The sequence below is a fragment of the Rhinolophus hipposideros genome, assembly GCF_964194185.1.
Source record: "Rhinolophus hipposideros genome assembly, chromosome: X".
NCBI classification, from domain to species: domain Eukaryota; kingdom Metazoa; phylum Chordata; class Mammalia; order Chiroptera; family Rhinolophidae; genus Rhinolophus; species Rhinolophus hipposideros.
Genome location: NC_138046.1, coordinates 105,215,630 through 105,232,703, shown reverse-complemented (window position 1 = coordinate 105,232,703; position 17,074 = coordinate 105,215,630). Strand labels below are relative to the sequence as shown.

Here is a 17,074-nt window from a genome sequence, read left to right as displayed (position 1 = left end):
CAGCAATCTAATAATTTGCCTTCAGGCCCTACAGATCATGTGGTGTTTACCACCCACCACTCCATCTTAAAAGATCTGACAGTTATTGATGAGGCCAGTGTTCTGTGTTTAGCAGTTCTTTTATGCTTGCTTAATTAGTATAGAATTAGCTATTGCTTGCAGTCGTTGTCTTTGAAGCATTGTTTAATCCAAGCAAGAGCATTCTAGAGTAAGCTGACTTGTGAATCAAAATTCACAACCTAATTCCAATTTACAATGAGGAAAAACAGGTTAGACAATCCATTGTTATTCATAAGTTAATCCTGGGAAATGACTAATATCGGGCCTTCACCTCACAATTCCTGTATTTGTTAATTATTTCAATAAAATGTTTTTTTGGAGATGCCTATTGGCCCATATTTCTCATGATGACTCTGATGAAGTGTGTCCCACCGTCTCATTAACCTCTGTTTATGTGATATATCAAGGTCAGCTCTGTTTCTTCATTCATTCTGCTGCTCCTTCTTTTTGGAATGACCCATCCCTCTTTTCCTCTCAGGTATGTTTAAACCTTGCTTCTGGAGACATTCTCATTCTTTGTACTAGTAGTATTAGTGCACACTTGCGTGTATGGGGCACGTTTGCTGTGCTAGGCATAACACCAGCTACCCAAGAGATAGCCATTTAAACTTCACAACAAGTCTTTAAAAGATCAATGTTTTTAAAGAAATACATTTTGTATCTTCTCTACAGATGAGGAAACTGAGTTTCAATCATGTGAAGCAATTTGCATAAAACAATTTTGTAATAAAACAGAACCAAAGTTTGAATTAAGGACTTCCTGATTCTAAAGTTTTTGATTTTTCCATTGCAGATACAAAAGAAAAAGAATCTGTCTATTAAGGGAGTCTAATAAAGGACTCTATTAATTATTAAGCTTGCACTCACTTGGAACACACTATTGCTTTATGGCTTCCTTGCTTGGCTTCTTGATTTCAAAGTTTTGTTTTCATTGTGCTATCTTACTTCCTATCTCATGGTGTGTTCCCACACCAACAACAAACCAAATATTTGCCAAGTGTACATATGAGAGAGGCCATGGTGGACAGGGAAAGTCTTGGTCCTTCTTGGGTAACCTGGTTCAGGTACAATTATCTACTGCACATATTACATGTCCCTCATCCATGAAACACTCGCTCTCTGATTGATATCCTATCTCTTCCATCTCTTAACTTAGAACTGTGAAATCACCCATAGCCAGGACTACATAGTTCATGTTATTAAACAGTGTCTTTCATTTGTTGTTGAATTATTGTTCGTGTCTCTTCAACCAGAGTGTAAATTACTTGTGTGTGGATAGCTTGTTCTTTACTTAGGGCCCTGCCCTATGATACCAGCCCAAATGCTAGGCTCATCACTGGCAGTTCTTACATCGTATTGATTAAGTGATTGATAGTTTTCATCTTTACATTATAAATGGACAAAAAAAGAGAATGAAAACCTAAAAGTTATTCCTCAGAGATGAGTAACACAGCTGAATGTACTAACACCTGGTCATCAATCACTTAAAGAAGGATGACGTATTTATCATATAACTGTACAAATAGCTGGTACTTAATATTTTTCAGAGGGTATTAATAATTATTTTCTGGATATATGTAGTGTATTTTCTAGATGAGTAAGTTTCCTAAAGTAACTGAAGCTTATCTCATTAACCATCAAAATGTGTTTCTTTTTTATGGTGATGGAAGGAGAACTGACTCTGGGTGGTGAACACGCAATGTGATATATAGATGACGTATTATAGAATTATGCACCTGAAACCTATGCAACTTTACTAACTTTTCTCACCCCAGTAAACTTTAATTCAAAAAAAATGTATTTTTAATGAACAGTTTTTAATGCAAATCTTTAGAAAAAAGGAGCATGCAATTATTGCCTTTTAAAATAGAATGCATAAAACACAATTAAATCTTTCCTTGACTAGTCATTCTACAAAAACTTTTAAAGCATTCATTATGTTCTACCTGTTATGGAAAACACTGAAGGGACGTGGAGGTTAAAATTTTAAAAAGAACACAATAATCCCTATTCTCAGTAAGTTTATAGTCTCAAGGGGAAGTCAGATGTATAGAAAGAAAAGTTACAACCCAGCCTCTGAAATTCTGGAGAGAGGTAAGGAGTTTGTGTTTAGCGGCCACACTAGGAGTCAGGAATGTTTAGCCTAAGAACTAGCATCTGTGGTAGTTATAGAAGGTGAATTAGGATTTAAGGAGTGATACAGCATTCCAGAATGAGCAAAGGAGGCACTTTCCTGCAGAATCCAAGAGAATGGTGAACTCGGGAAATGGTAGAAGGTTCAGTGCGTGTGACACAGAGCAGCCTGAGGTTAGTTCCAGGCTTTAAAGGAACATACAAAATTCACATGGGATCCTCTTACTTTCCTGTTACAAATCTCCATTGATTGAACATTGAAAGTCTTAGCTTGCTAAAAAGTGTAAGCAATGTAAGCAGGCCCAGCCCTGATGAGCAAAGCCACATATTTGACCTATATAGTTGACTACAGATGCATGAGTGAGCTGAGCAAAAAGGTAATTTAAGCCTGGACCAGATCAGCTGACACTCCCAGCTGTCTTTAGAGTCACAAATAATAAATGGCCACTATTTTAAGCTACTAAGATTTAGGATAATTTGTAACTCAGTAATATTTGTCTGATGAATTGCATTATTGTTTTTCAATTATTTTTTCCTAAAGTAAAATGCCTCTGCTATATTTAATATAAACAAAGAAATGTGAACATGTAATAGAAACAATTTTGCTAAGCAAATAGAGCTGTGGTATGGCTTTGAGCTGGCATAGATGCAATTCAATTTCTTTTCATTTCTTGTCATAAACTTGGCTCAAAACTTATAATTTATACTTCACTATGTGGACATATGTAGATGTATACACATACTCACACTACATGTAACACTCAAAAAACTTACCAAAGCCTAAAGTTTTCATATCCATGACATCAAAAAATAACTTTCTATTTTGGACAATGTCAAAAACAAACACAAGAATAGCAGAGCATAACGAAATTCCATGTACCCATTACTTAGCTTCAGTAATTATAAACATTTTATGTATGTTGTTGGTTGTAACAGCTTTGGTATGTTTTTCTTTTCTTTTGAGGATATCAGTGGTGTTCAGTGCAACTAAGAAAAAATTTGCAGTTTGTTCCTGCATTGCTGAAAATAAAATTATTAAAAAGACTAACCTCCGTTTGTTGCCAAGTAATTCTTGGCTATGCATTGATAGCAAAAGTAATATAACAGCATTAGCCACATAATTAGATTTGAATAGCAAGTTTTATTTTAAGAGTGCTGATTTTATTGCTCACAGCCATGCTTTTCTTTCTTGGGTTGGTTGTTTGTTTGTTTATAGTAATCCCATTTTTAATAACTTGTGATAGACTTTCATTTTATTAAACGATAGAAAACCACCACAGAAACTTTTTAGTACGCTTTTAAACACTGTGGAAGTTGTTAAAAATCCTTTTAGGTAGGATGTTATTATTTGTTAAATAATTGGTTTTATAAAATCACTTCTGCAGAAAAGATAATTCCCAACAGTGTTACTTGGATCAAGATAAGAATTAATCTAAACAGGAAGAATTGATGATGTTGTAGGTAAGAAAGTTATAGTTGCTCCATTTGTTGAATAAATGAATGAATGGAAATGTAGGGTTCTGTTGTTTTTTTCTTCGTTGTACCCAGAATAGAGAAAACGAAATGTTTTTCCTTCAGTTTTTTTCCAGATATATTTCTTGGGAAGGAAGGAAGTATGAAATGAAAGAAGAGATAGGTGGAGGCAGGGAGGGAGGGAGAGGAGAAGGAAGAAAGAAAGGAAGGATGGAAAGTAAATGGGAAGGGAAGGAGACTAACCAGAAATAAGGGAAGAAGGAAGGGAAGAAAAAGGAAGAAAGGAAGGGAGAGAGGCAAGGAGAGAGGGAGAGAGGCTAATTATTTGGAGGCATGTTTCTTAAAGCAGTAGTGCCATTAAATATCACAGTCAACCTTTAATTTAATGCACAATGTTTATATTACTATTATATTGGACTTTCAGGGTTCCGGCTATACAGAAGTTCTTTTAGACTCATAGAACATCAATGGAACCTGTGTTATCTCTCAGTGCAGCCTTGTCATTGACAGAGGTCAGGAAGTTAAAGCAAGTTTACAAGTTGACTCTATCAATATTTGACGATCTATTACTTTCCCATAAGAAGCTGACCACAAATGAAGTTTAATTCATCCAGAAGAATGCAATGCAGTAGAATTGTGTGTTTAGTTTGTTTCCACATTTTATGCCAAATGATATTTTTTACAAGATTTGGGTTGTTATAAAATGTCATTCTAAAGGACATCTTGAATATTTTATAAAATTACTACAAATGTTTTTGAAAACTTAGTCTATATTCCATGGATATCATGCTTATTAAGGTTCATTTTCTCTTTGGTAACAATTTTAATGGGATTTCTAGAATGCTTAATTTTTTTTTTGGATTTTTGGTTTACTGTCATCATGAAAGCTTCAAATTATATGGCATCATCAAGTCCTGTAATCAGTAAAGCGATGGGAGCCAATGACAAAGCTAATCCTCCCTTCCAATCTTAAGAAAACACTGTCGTACATATTCAAATTCTACAGTAAAAGCTTCACTATTGTCAAATACAATTTAGTCCTAATTAAGTCCATTCAAATCACAGAACTTGCCATCTCTTTGTTTCCAAATTCTATCAAAATAACATTTCCCCCTGTCTGCCCCATATCATCAGAAACTCCACGAAAAACAAACCGTCTAGTAGAAACTACGAGTATATTAGAAATTGCAAATCTTGAAAAGCAGTCTACAAAAATGGAAAGCATGTGACCATTAAAATAAGACGCGGTGGGTTCCAATCTTGGCTACTATGATGGGTTCCAATCTTGTTTCTAGATCTTTTCATTGTAACAAACTGATGGTCAAATGAAATAATGTTAACTACACACCCCAAAATATGATGTTAATTTTTCCTATACATATGCTTATTTTCAATTTTATATTTATGTTCTTGTGTCTTAAAAACCTTAAATTTATGCTGAGAGTTCCAGCTAACACCATGTCAACTTAATAGTTTGTGAATGAAATTAAGCAGCGTATGCTATGTTAACTTTTAATGATAAGCTGAAATGTTATGTGGGCTACTTTGTTTTTAAGCCCTAGCTAGCTAGCTCCTTTGAATAGTTATTGCCATTTACAAAACAAATATATATTTTTAGGCTACCTTCTTTTGGTAAATATGTGTCCAGTAATTAGAAACAACTTCCATATTAACTAAAGCATAATAGTATTAGGAAGCTTTTGCTGTGAAATAATTCTATAATATTTAAACAGCTAAATGTTTTATAATGTATGAAAATTAGTTCTGCAATTGTGGAATGCCTTTGCCGTTCTGCATTACATGGTTTATTCTATGTCTTTAGAGAAGCACCTCTTAATTTTTAGTAGTTCGGGTGGTGACAAGAGGCCTTCGTGGTGGTCATTCTTTCTATGGGGGTTCGGAAGGAGAAAGAGAAAGTTCCTCATTCTTTATATGGATGTCCAAATAATTCATCTCATTGTGGCCTCCCATCTCTTCCCTGCACCCTGTCACACCTGACCTTTCTGGGTACTAAGCCTATGCAGAGTTTCATACAAAGGTGTGACAATTAAGTTCACAAACCTGTTGCAACAATTTTGCTAAACTGTTTTGCTATCAGAGGGCTTATTTATTATGAATTTGTACCAACTGGACAAACAGTTAACCAAGTTTACTATTTGGAAATGCTGAAAAGGCTGCATGAAAAAGTTAGACGACCTGAACTTTTCTCCAACAATTCATGGCTCTTGCGTCACAACAATGCACCAGCTCACACGGCACTGTCTGTGAGGGAGTTTTTAGCCAGTAAACAAATCACTGTATTGGAACACCCTCCCTACTCATCTGATCTGGCCCCCGGTGACTTCTTTCTTTACCCGAAGATAAAGGAAATATTCAAAGAAGACGTTTTCATGACATTCGGGACTTCAAGGATAATACGATGACAGCTCTAATGGCCATTCCAGAAAAAGAGTTGCAAAATTGCTTTGAAGGGTGGACTAGGCGCTGATATGGGTGCATAGCTTCCCAAGCGGAGTACTTCGAAGGTGACCATAGTGCTATTCAGCAATGAGGTTTGTAGCACTTTGTCTAGGATGAGTTCGCAAACTTAATTGTTATACACCATCATGGCTTCCTTCATGGCTGGAATTCACTCTACAATAGCCCCAGGAGAAACATCCTCCACCATTTCATCAATCCCCACGTTACAAAAGATTTTGTTTACCAGAAAATTTAAGTCTCTAGTCCAAATCAGGCTTGAAGTACAGGTAATAAAACTACTTTTAATAAATGGTTATCATAGGGCAGTGTTTCTCAACCTCAGCACTACTGATATCTGGGACCAGATAATGTTTGTGAGTGGCTTTCCTGTGCATTGTAGGAAGTTAAGCATCATCCCTTGGCAAGAAGCACCCCACACACACACCAGTTGTGGCAACCCCAGTTGAAAACCACTGTCAGAGACCCATACCAGTGAGTAATTGTGCAAGATTCTGTATCATGAAGAAAAAGTCAAGTAGTGTATATACCTTTTACATCGAAGTACAATATAAATAAACCAACCCAATATAAACTGGAAGACTATTAAATTATATTACACTATACTGTGGAAATGTAGTGTCTTACTGTGATATTCAAGCCAAGTAGGGAGTTTTAAAATTTCTAACTTTCAGCAATAACATGGGGTCTTTTGTCTATTCCACAATTTTCCTTTAATAAGCATTTCCAAATAGCCTGGGATTTATCCTTTTCATTTCTTGAAGACCTTTTATCTACTAATAGAAAAAGAAAAAATGATGCACTATGATAATTTTGCTTACTTTCTGATTGCTAGGAAGGAGATACTTTGCCTCAGAAGACATATAATTTCTTGGAATTGACTGTTGTCCCTAGAAGCTAATTGGTGACCATTAATTTTTTTCCCTTGCCTGTCAACAGAAGTGAAAACAGTAGTTGGCATGCTCACCTACTTGATTATAGCTATTATATCAATCAGCATCCTTTTCCTAGGGTTCATCACCATTTATCTAGATAATTATGCATTGTTTCATTTTTCTCGCCATTTGTTTTGGCTTTGACTACACACAAATTTATTTAAATGGTTGAAATATGGCATGCAGCCAGTTAGAATTCATCCCCACAACATTTAGCCAATATCCACTGCAGCAATTGCTTTAAAAATAAAAATTTAAAAATATTCAACCACCTTTATTTATTCTGTCTACCTACGCTTGCTTTTCTTTGCCCTACAAATTTTTCTCAGCTCATGTGGTCAGAATTAGTGTGCAGTGGGTGACTGAATGAGTTATGGGATCAGCCATGTGTCTGGGAACAGGAGGGAGGGCTGCAGATAATGGAAACTGGGGCTTAAGAGACAAGTAGAGAGGTGTCAAATGAATAGAGAACCTGAGCCATAACATGAGCCTCATGTTAACTTTTCCTATAATATTCTGGAGTGATTCTACTTTAAAACAGTTATTCAATGAATGTAATCTTTTCATTGTTTATGTTACTTGGAAGATTGATCAACCTATTGGAAGGTGATTAAATATAAATTCCATCCCTCCTATGTTAGAGCAGTACTTCATCATAAATATTATTTAAATAAGAAAAATTAAATTAAACATGATTATATTAAATTTTCCAATTGAATATGCTCCACATATCATTGAACCAAGGGAGTGCTGGAGAATTATTCTTAATCTCTTGGCTAAGCTTGGCCCTGATTCTATCAGTCAAAAATAAGTTTGAGAATATTACACATTTTTTAAATTATGAATGATGTTAAAGCAAAATATAGTAGAGGTTAGCCAAAGTTTATGTCATGATAAATGAATATGGCATTTGCCTGAAATATGAAACTTTTTTAGACCATTTTCTCAGTCCTTTGGGGGACCAGGAGAAGATGAGTTGTCATTCAGTGGCTCAATTTTTCAAAATATAAATCAGTGATTTATAGTAAAATTCTCTAGCCTCTATGGATAAAAGGAGGTGATTTAATTGATTTATAAAAACGTCTCCTTTGATTCCTAGTACCTCGTGCAGTTTCCCCTCTTGCTCTGCCCTCCCATGTCATTAAATGGCACTGCCATTCACGTATTTATCAAGCCAATACCTGGGGATTCCCTTTAACTCCTGGATTTTTATTTACATTTCACATCAAGTCTATCAGTACATTTTGTTAGTTCTAACTACCAAATACACACTCAAAGGAAAATAAGCTACCATTTCCACCACCAGTACCAATGTCTCCTCAGTTTGCAGTGGACTGCTTTAGTACCCTCCTTCCTGGCCTTTCTGTCTTCAAAGGACTCCCTCCTCCCAGAGTTAGACACTAGGGTGCCAAAGGTATACTTTTGGCATTTAAACACTACCAAAGGCTCTCTCCAAAACTCTCCAGGGCGTTCCCATTATTTTTAGAATAAAACCCAATTCTTTTCAATGTTCTGCAAGGCCCTGCCTGAATTGGTCCATGGCTGTCTCTGAACTCATTGCCACTCTTTCCCTACATCAGCATAGCTATAATGACCTTTGCTAACCCTCAAACCTGCCAAGTGGATTCCCATCTCAGGGCCTTTACACTTGTCCTTCTCTTCGCCTGCCATAATCTTCCGCTAGCCAGAAGATTCACATGGCTGGTTTACTCCCTTCACATAGATCTGTTTCAAATGATCTTTACAGCTCACTTTCCTGACATTCCTCTCTAAAAGAGAACCTGCACTAGTCTCTTACTCTTTTAGCTGCTTTATTTTTTGACAGTACATATAATCACCTGATGTTATATTATGCATGTGTTCATTTCTGTGGATATTTTCCATTTCCCTCTCTGGAATGTAGGCTCTATGAGAGGAAGAATTTTATCTCTCTGATTTATTGTTATACCCTCTAGTAACTAGAAAAAATGCCTAGCAAAGAGGAGATGCTTTAAAAATATTTGTAGAATGAATGAATGAATATATTTGTTTTATCTTTATTATAAGCAGTACTTATCAATCTACATGAATCAAATGTAAGCATTAAAGCTAGGCAAATGAATTTTGATTTTCCTGAATGCATGCCTTTTGATAGACATAATAACAGTTATGTCCTTAGGAGTATTTGCTCTGTTGCTTTATTTATTTTATTTTATTTTATGTTTTTGCTCTGTTGCTTTGACATGACTCATAGATCAGGGTTATCTTGTATATGGTGCTAGTTTGTTCATAAACTGCTCTTCTCCCTGTACTTTCTGGTCAGTTGCTCTGCCCCTCCCCACCCTCTCTGAGGCTTCTGAGACTACATGAGTATGCTGTGAGTCACCATAATTATTTGCAACAGAAAGGAGAAATATTGCCAATACCAGTGCACTAGAGATAAGTGAAAAATAAAGCACCCTTTTCCCCCAATGACTTCACTTAGTATATGTTGATATTTTCTCCTGTCCATTCACTTTTTTTTCTCCAAGCACCATGAGACTGTGTTTACTTGCTATAGCTCTCATAAGCGCATGCTCCAATATTAGAAACTAATGTTAAAACATTTCACGCCAAAGAAAGCAGAACTGAAATCCCACTCTGAGTCACTGAAGCTCTATGGGTAATCCACATTCCCTTGAATTGCTGGGAAAATAGGCAGTTCTTTGTCAACTCTTTTAAGTTCAAAAAAAAAATAAACACAGACAACAACACAAACAAAAAAGAAGTCCGTTGTAAAATGGATCATGTTGGTGGGATTGCCACAAAGCATGCTTTAATGTCAGCTGTATAAATCTGTGAATACTGTTTTGTGACCAGATTTAGTTGATCCATTTCAATGGGGTCATAAGGAAATTACCTCTGAGTATAGTATAGCACTCATCATAATGCATCATATATATGAGGTCAGACAATTGCATTCGTGAACTCGTGCTAGAAAAAGTGCTACATACCTCATTGCTGAATATCACTATGGTCACCTTCGAAGTACTCCCGTTGGGAAGCTTTGCACTGACGCCAGTGCCTAGACCACTCTTCAAAGCAGTTTTGGAACTCTTTTTCTGGAATGGCCATCAGAGCTGTCGTCGTGTTACCCTTGATGTCCTGAATGTCATCAAAATGTCCTCCTTTCATTCCCTTTGTCTTTGGGTAAAGAAAGAAATCACTGGGGGCCAGATCAAGTGAGTAGGGACAGTGTTCCAATACAGTTATTTGTATGCTCTCATTTAATACATTCTTATGTCTTACATTTCATATATTCCATGTCTTATTTATCTTTTTGATTTCTAATATAGTACTTACTATTTGTAAGTACTTTATAAATGTTCTTGAAATTGAATTATGGAGTTATTTATCTATGTTGTAAGCTCTGTGGGCATTAAAAACTCAATTTTACTTATTTTTCAGTCCTTTACAGTCCTAGTACATTGCTTGCATGTCAAAAGTCTTCAAAATATTTTTTGTTTAATTGTGTTCTTGAAAATAGATCAGTTTTCCTACTGTGGAAACTAATGTAGGAACTATTAATGATTCTTAAATTCGGGAGCTAAATCCCTTTGAACCTTTAGTTAAACTTCCAGTTCATTATTTTACAAACAATATCATTTTTCTTATCAGCATATATATATATATATATTAGGTTGTTGCAAAAGTAATTGCAGTTTAAAAGGTTAAAAATAAATGCAAAAACGGCAATTACTTTTGCACCAACCTAATAGAATGCTATTGTCCCAAACTTTGATGGGTATCATTAGAACAGATTTATTTTTCATCTATTATATCCAGACTTTAGTCTCTTATCCTATTTAATCCTCACACCAAGCCATAAGGGAAAACTATGTCATGGTTTATATATAAGAAGACTGAGACTCAGAGAGTTTAAATAACTTCTCCAACTTGCCAAACCAAGAAGGCAGAGTCAGGAATTATTAGACCCATATCTCCCTGAAAGCTAAATGTATGATCTGTCTTACTCTACCATAATGCTTCTAAGAAACAAAGCAGAGAAGGTACTATTTAGAATATATTTTGAAAATTATCTATGATTTTGAAAAAATAAATTTTGTGGTAGGATGGTTATAGGTATCCCAGGAGTATTGAGTATTCTCAATAGATTTGGAGCAACTAGTATTTAAGGGACTAAAATTAAATTTTAGAGAGGTGGCTGGTCAATAGAGAAAGGTATGCTCATCCTAAATATGTCACTTTTCTCTCCTCTTTAAAAACATCAGAAGAGTTCAAGAACACTGACCTCATTACCCTGGTCAGTTGTCATTTTTGTTTTTGGAAGACATTATCCTGTTTTTCAATGTTTCATAACCCAAATGTATCTGGGATGGGGGGAAGAAAGGAGAGACTGCATACCTTCATCAATGGTTGGGGAACGTTCACTTAGATAAAGAATCAGTCCTGTACATAACTTCATGTATACCAATTTCCAGGTGTTTCTCTAACTGCAACTGGCAAGGAAAACAAATGACCTTACATTTCCTCTTCTTTTCTGCAAAACAGTTTTGTCAATTGGGAAATATTAATAACTCTGTAAGAGCGGTCTGTTTTTATTTTAAATAACTAGCAGCTTTAATGTTGTCAATAGGATGTTCTGAAGAATAAAATGAGAGCTTGAAAATGCTTTTGTTGGTGGATACACAGAAATATTTTAATGCAAAATTAGCAAGGGAAACATCTCTATTATAGTTGTTATAGGATTTATTTTTGGTAGTCAAAACATGATTAGGATTTAAAATCAACCTGTGCTTTATGTCACTACTGTTGGACTTTCTTTAGTTTTTCAATTATTTCAGTTTAGTCAGTGAGTGTGTATGTATGTCTTTGTGTACATGTGTGTTTTGTGTGTGGGGGAGGGGGAACAAAAAGCAAGTTTTTTTGTGACAATAAAATGTCAGTTTGTCTAGTCATAGTCAGATGCTAATCATTTTGTTTTGTATTTTAAGTAATTTGTTAGAATTTCCTTCCAGTTACATATTTATTTGTCCATACAGAAAATAAAGAGGGCTTTGTGTTTGTGTGTGTGTTCATTTTGTGTGATCGTAATGATTCCTGTATTTGTTTGCCAGTTCTGTCTTCTGTAAATTTGATTCAACTAATATTTATTAAACACCATAAAGTGTCAGAAACATTCAAATGGGTAATTCAGCACATGCCCTTTCTTTCCAGCACCAAAATTTCTCACCCTCAAATGACTATGGAGCTGAGCTGCATCTTAACTCTAATGATCACTGTTTTCACAGACATTTTACCAGCGTGACAAATCTGTAGTTCAGCTGTTGTGCTATCTGGTAGTTTCCATTCACTTTTTTTAAAATTAGTTTCAGGTGTAGAAAACAATGTAATAGACATTTATACCCCTCACAAAGTGATAACCCCCCACCCCCAATCTACTACCCCTCTGACATCGTATATAGCTGTTACAATTCTATTGACTCTATTCTCTATGCTGTACTCCACTTCCTGTGATGATATATATATATATATATATATATATATATATATATATATATATATACACATATATATATATAATTATAGTTGACATTTAGTATTATTCAACTTCAGCTTCATTTGTACAGCACTCACTTTTATCAAAGACAGGTGAATCGCACGAGAAACATGCCTACCTGATATCCGTCACAGCATAATTTCAAAGCATGAAACTTAGAGATGACAGATTGCACAGTAAGAGAACTCTTCTGTAGGTTATGTGTACTTAGTTACATGGTTTTTGCTCTCCAAAGATTGCTCACACCTTGAGGGAAAACACTGCAAAGAGCTAGAGTAGTTGCTCAACAGAATTTTCAAGGAGCAGGTAACAAAGAATTGGGAGGTAAAGATCTAACAAGGCCTCCAGCTTGAATGTACTCTGTTACCTTTGGCAAGCCAGTTCTGTTTGCACCTCGAATCCTTGATCTCTAAAACAAGATAGTTGAATAGGCCCAGAATTTTTCATTTTTATTATTATTATTTTAACTTTTGATTACTGTGAGGTATAAGGGCAGAAACCAGAGATATTCCAAACCCCCATCACAATTCCTACCTGGCACATTATAGTGTTCAATGTACATCAATTGAATTTGATATTTTTATTTTTTATTAGAGTATAGTCGGCATACAATGTTATATTAGTTTCAGGTGTATAACACAGTGGTTCAATAGTTATATATCTTACAATGTGCTCAGCACACTAAGTATAGTAACCATCTGTCACCATGAAAAGTTATCACAATATTATTAACTATATTCCCCTTCACCTTTTTCAGCCATCACTCCACCCTCCTACCCTGTGGCAATTATCAGTTTGTTCTTTGTTTCTATGAGTCTGTTTTTGTTTTGTTTGTTCATGTGTTTTATTTCTTAAAAAATTCCACATATAAGTGAAATCATGTGATATTTGTCTTTCTCTGTCTGACTTATTTCACTTAGCACAATACCCTCTAGGTCCATCGATTTTGTGACGAATGGCAGAAACTCAGAAATGGCGGCCACCAGTGTTCGCCTGCTATGGAGACAAAGCCCGAAAAAACAGTTTCCAGGCTCTCGGCCTCACATAGAAAGTTGCTGGCTTGGGTAGTAAATGGCCATCAACTGTGATCAGATAGCCAGCAGCTGTGGCTAGTTGTCCATCAACTGTAACCCGTAAGCCATTGGCCACTAATATAACTGCTGTGGCTACGCTAGCAGAAAAGATTGAGGGCTAGCAAAAGCAGATTGCAGAGAGGAGGATGCCGCCGGTGAGAATATAATAATATGACTCCCCTACTTATGGCTCCATGGGTGTTCCTTTTTGGCCTCACCATGTCCTGCGTTCTTATGTGGGGAGCGGGACCAGAGACCCCGCCGGACGCCTTGCAGGACACATGGCGTAGTCGTCAGGATACAGTGCCGGCCAAAGCTTTCCGAAGGACGGTGGAGCAGTTTGTGCCTATGAAAGCTCAGTCTGAGGAAGACCAGGAAGAGCAGCTGCCGGAGAGCTCGATTCCCATGGAGGGGTGGAAAGACGTGGATGTTTCCCCAACCAGCAGAGGCCAGAGAAAGCAGAGAAAGCGAAGGTTGTTGCCGCCCTGAGGGCTGGGAAGTGCTTGCTGAGGCTGCCCGGATGCAGGACTTGTCCCAGGAGGAAACGTTTGCTGAGTCCTCCGTGGGAGCTGAGGGTGAGGTCAAGGTCGTCCCTCACCCCCAGGACAGCCCTGGCGAATGACTATGGACTATGAGGAATTGCCTTCTATCCCTGATTTAATGGACTCTTGATTGTTTGGGAACATACCACCATGTAGTGGGACTGGTGGATGTTTGCTTTTGTGTCTTGACCGGCCGCCATTGATAATATGTAAGCACCTTGATGTAAGCCACTGTTGTTCCAGCACAATACCCCGAGAGGCCCAGAGAGAGAGTGGCAGTGCCCTGAGAGGCCCTGGCTGTGTCCAGGAAGTCTGGCTGAGCCCAGAGAGAGTGGCAGTGCCCTGAGAGCCCTGGCTGAGACCAGGAAGTCTGGCTGTGTCCAGAGAGAGTGGCAGTGCCCTGAGAAACCCTGGCTGTGCCCGGAGAGATTGGTGGTACCCTAAGGATCCCAGGAAGTCTGGCTGTGCCCAGAAGTACTGGGGTGGTGCCCTGAGAAACCCTGGCTGTGCCCGGGGAGACAGGTGGTACCCTAAGAAGCCCAGGAAGTCTGGCTGTGCCCAGAAGTACTGGTGGTGCCCTGAGAAACCCTGGCTGTGCTCAGAGAGCCTGGCTGTGTCCAGAATATTGCATTCACCTCCAGGCTCCTCGCACAGGGACCCTCGCGGAAGACACTTGTCGAGTAGATTGTGAGGCGAGACCCTGTAGGGATGGAGTGTGGGGACAAAGCCCCAAAAAACAGTTTCCATCCTCTCGGCCTCACATAGAATGGTGCTGGCTCGGGTAGTAAATGGCCATCAACTGTGATCAGATGGCCATCAGCTGTGGCTAGTTGGCCGTCAGCTGTAACCCGTAAGCCATTGGCCACTAGTATAACGGCTGTGGCTACGCTAGCAGAAAAGATTGGGGGCTAGCAAGAGTGGATTGCAGAGAGGCGGATGCCGCCTGTGAGAATATAATAATATGATTCCCCTACTTATGGCTCCATGGGTGTTCCTGTTTGGCCTCACCGTGTCCTGCGTTCTTATGTGGAGAGCGGGACCAGAGACCCCACCGGACACCCTGCACGACACCTGCCATGAAGCAGGAGGGCTCAGCAAAGAAACAATGGCCTCTGGGAGCTCCTCTGTTCAGGAGAAAGCCTTATCTCCAGCCCCTGTCCCAAGCCAGACAACTCAGTTTCCCACCATATGTCTCTGCCCCCTTTTCAGCTGCTGCCCCAGTGTAGGAGCTCAGAGCAAGTATTTCTGTTGGTGGGTAAGTCTGAGTGCAATCCCTTCGAGAGGAGCGCCTGCACTCAGTCTCTCAGTGACAATCTCTGCTGTTTTTCACAATAAAAAAATATGGGGACTTCTCTCCCCAGCACTGGAACCCTGGGCTAGGGTGGGGCTGGGATTTCTTGCTCCTTTCAGGGATGGGGGGACCCTCACAGCTGAAATAGCCCTCCCAGTCTTTAATGGTCACACGCGTGTGTGGGACCAGCCCTTTTTGCATCTTGGACCTTCCTACCCATCTGGAGGTGGCTTCTTCTGCAAGTTCTTAGTTGAAAGACTTCAGTTCAGCTTGATTTTAGGCAATTCTCAATAATGGTTGTTTTGTAGATTAGTTGTAATTTTGATGTGGTTGTGAGAGACAGTAAACACAGCGATTACCTATTGTGCCATCTTGGTTGTCCTTCCAGGTCTTTTCTCTTATGATAAATTATTAGTGTCAGATGTGTTTGAACAGGAACATTTTTCTTAGCTGCTTTCTATAACAAAGTGTAAAGTTGTCTACTTGTAACTGCATTCCCACAAGATTTTATAAACTGAGGTAATTTACTGAGTATGCCTGTTATTTTGATACCATAGTTGCTTTTGAAGTTTACTGAAATCATTTGATAACCACAGCCTAACAAATGTGGCTTTTTGATCTATTAATGGTGAACTATTTTGCCAACATTTAATGAATAATCTACCAATTTAGCTGGTTAGGAGAATACAAATCTGTTAAGACCACTGTAGACAAGAAACAAGAGTATTTTAGCTTAATCAGATTGATGTCAAATCTTTGAGAAGAATTTCAAAGCAATTGATATGCTATTACTCCAACTTTTCTTTACTTTTCATTCCTATCCCTGTGTTAAATATTAATGGAGATGAATGAATAATGCATTCAATTAGTTATGAACAAAAGCAATTGATCCAATGTGTGGTTGGTCTTCCAAATCAGGACTCTTAAAGCTCACCTCTGTTTTTCTGAGATGTGCTGCCTCATCTGTTTGTACTGACTGTTTTCTGTTAAAGAGAGATGGGGGTGAGCCGCTGAGGCCAATTGAATTCTTGAATCCTCTGGTGGTGAGGAAATGTGGCCAACTTCTGGCACTGCTGACTAGATTAGCCTTTCAGTTATCAACCAAACTGGCATGTCCTCCTGGCAAGGAAGAAAGAAAGCTCTCAAAGCAGAATATTTAGTCCAGCAACCCTTAATTGATCATTTTTGTACTTCTACAGAGTGGAAGTTGCAGTGACAGATTTCAAGCGACCTGGGAAATTCAATCAGAGAGGGTGGGGAGAGAGACTGAATGAAGGAGAACTGGCTATTTGTCTGAAGTCCACATAGTCTAGTTTAGCTAGGAATGATGTATGCAGTGAGAAACCTATCTTCGAGATGCTTAGTGATAAACTTTAGATCTGTAAAATTAATGAGAGCACGGAGTAGAAATGCATGGAACCTTAAAAATCAAAGTGAGCATATCATGCCAATTAGAAATAAATGTTATAAAATGTAATATATAATAGTAATAAGAGGTTTTTGACTAATGAAAAGTATCATTTAAAATATGATCTTGGTGAATGCTTATA

At 37.8% G+C, this 17,074-nt stretch overlaps 1 protein-coding gene across 2 annotated transcripts in view; it reads left to right on the top strand.

The window, feature by feature from the left end:
• IL1RAPL1 (interleukin 1 receptor accessory protein like 1) overlaps positions 1 to 17,074 on the top strand; it is a 1,302,015-nt gene that overhangs the window by 997,787 nt on the left and 287,154 nt on the right. The gene's annotated exons all lie outside the window — the stretch shown is intronic.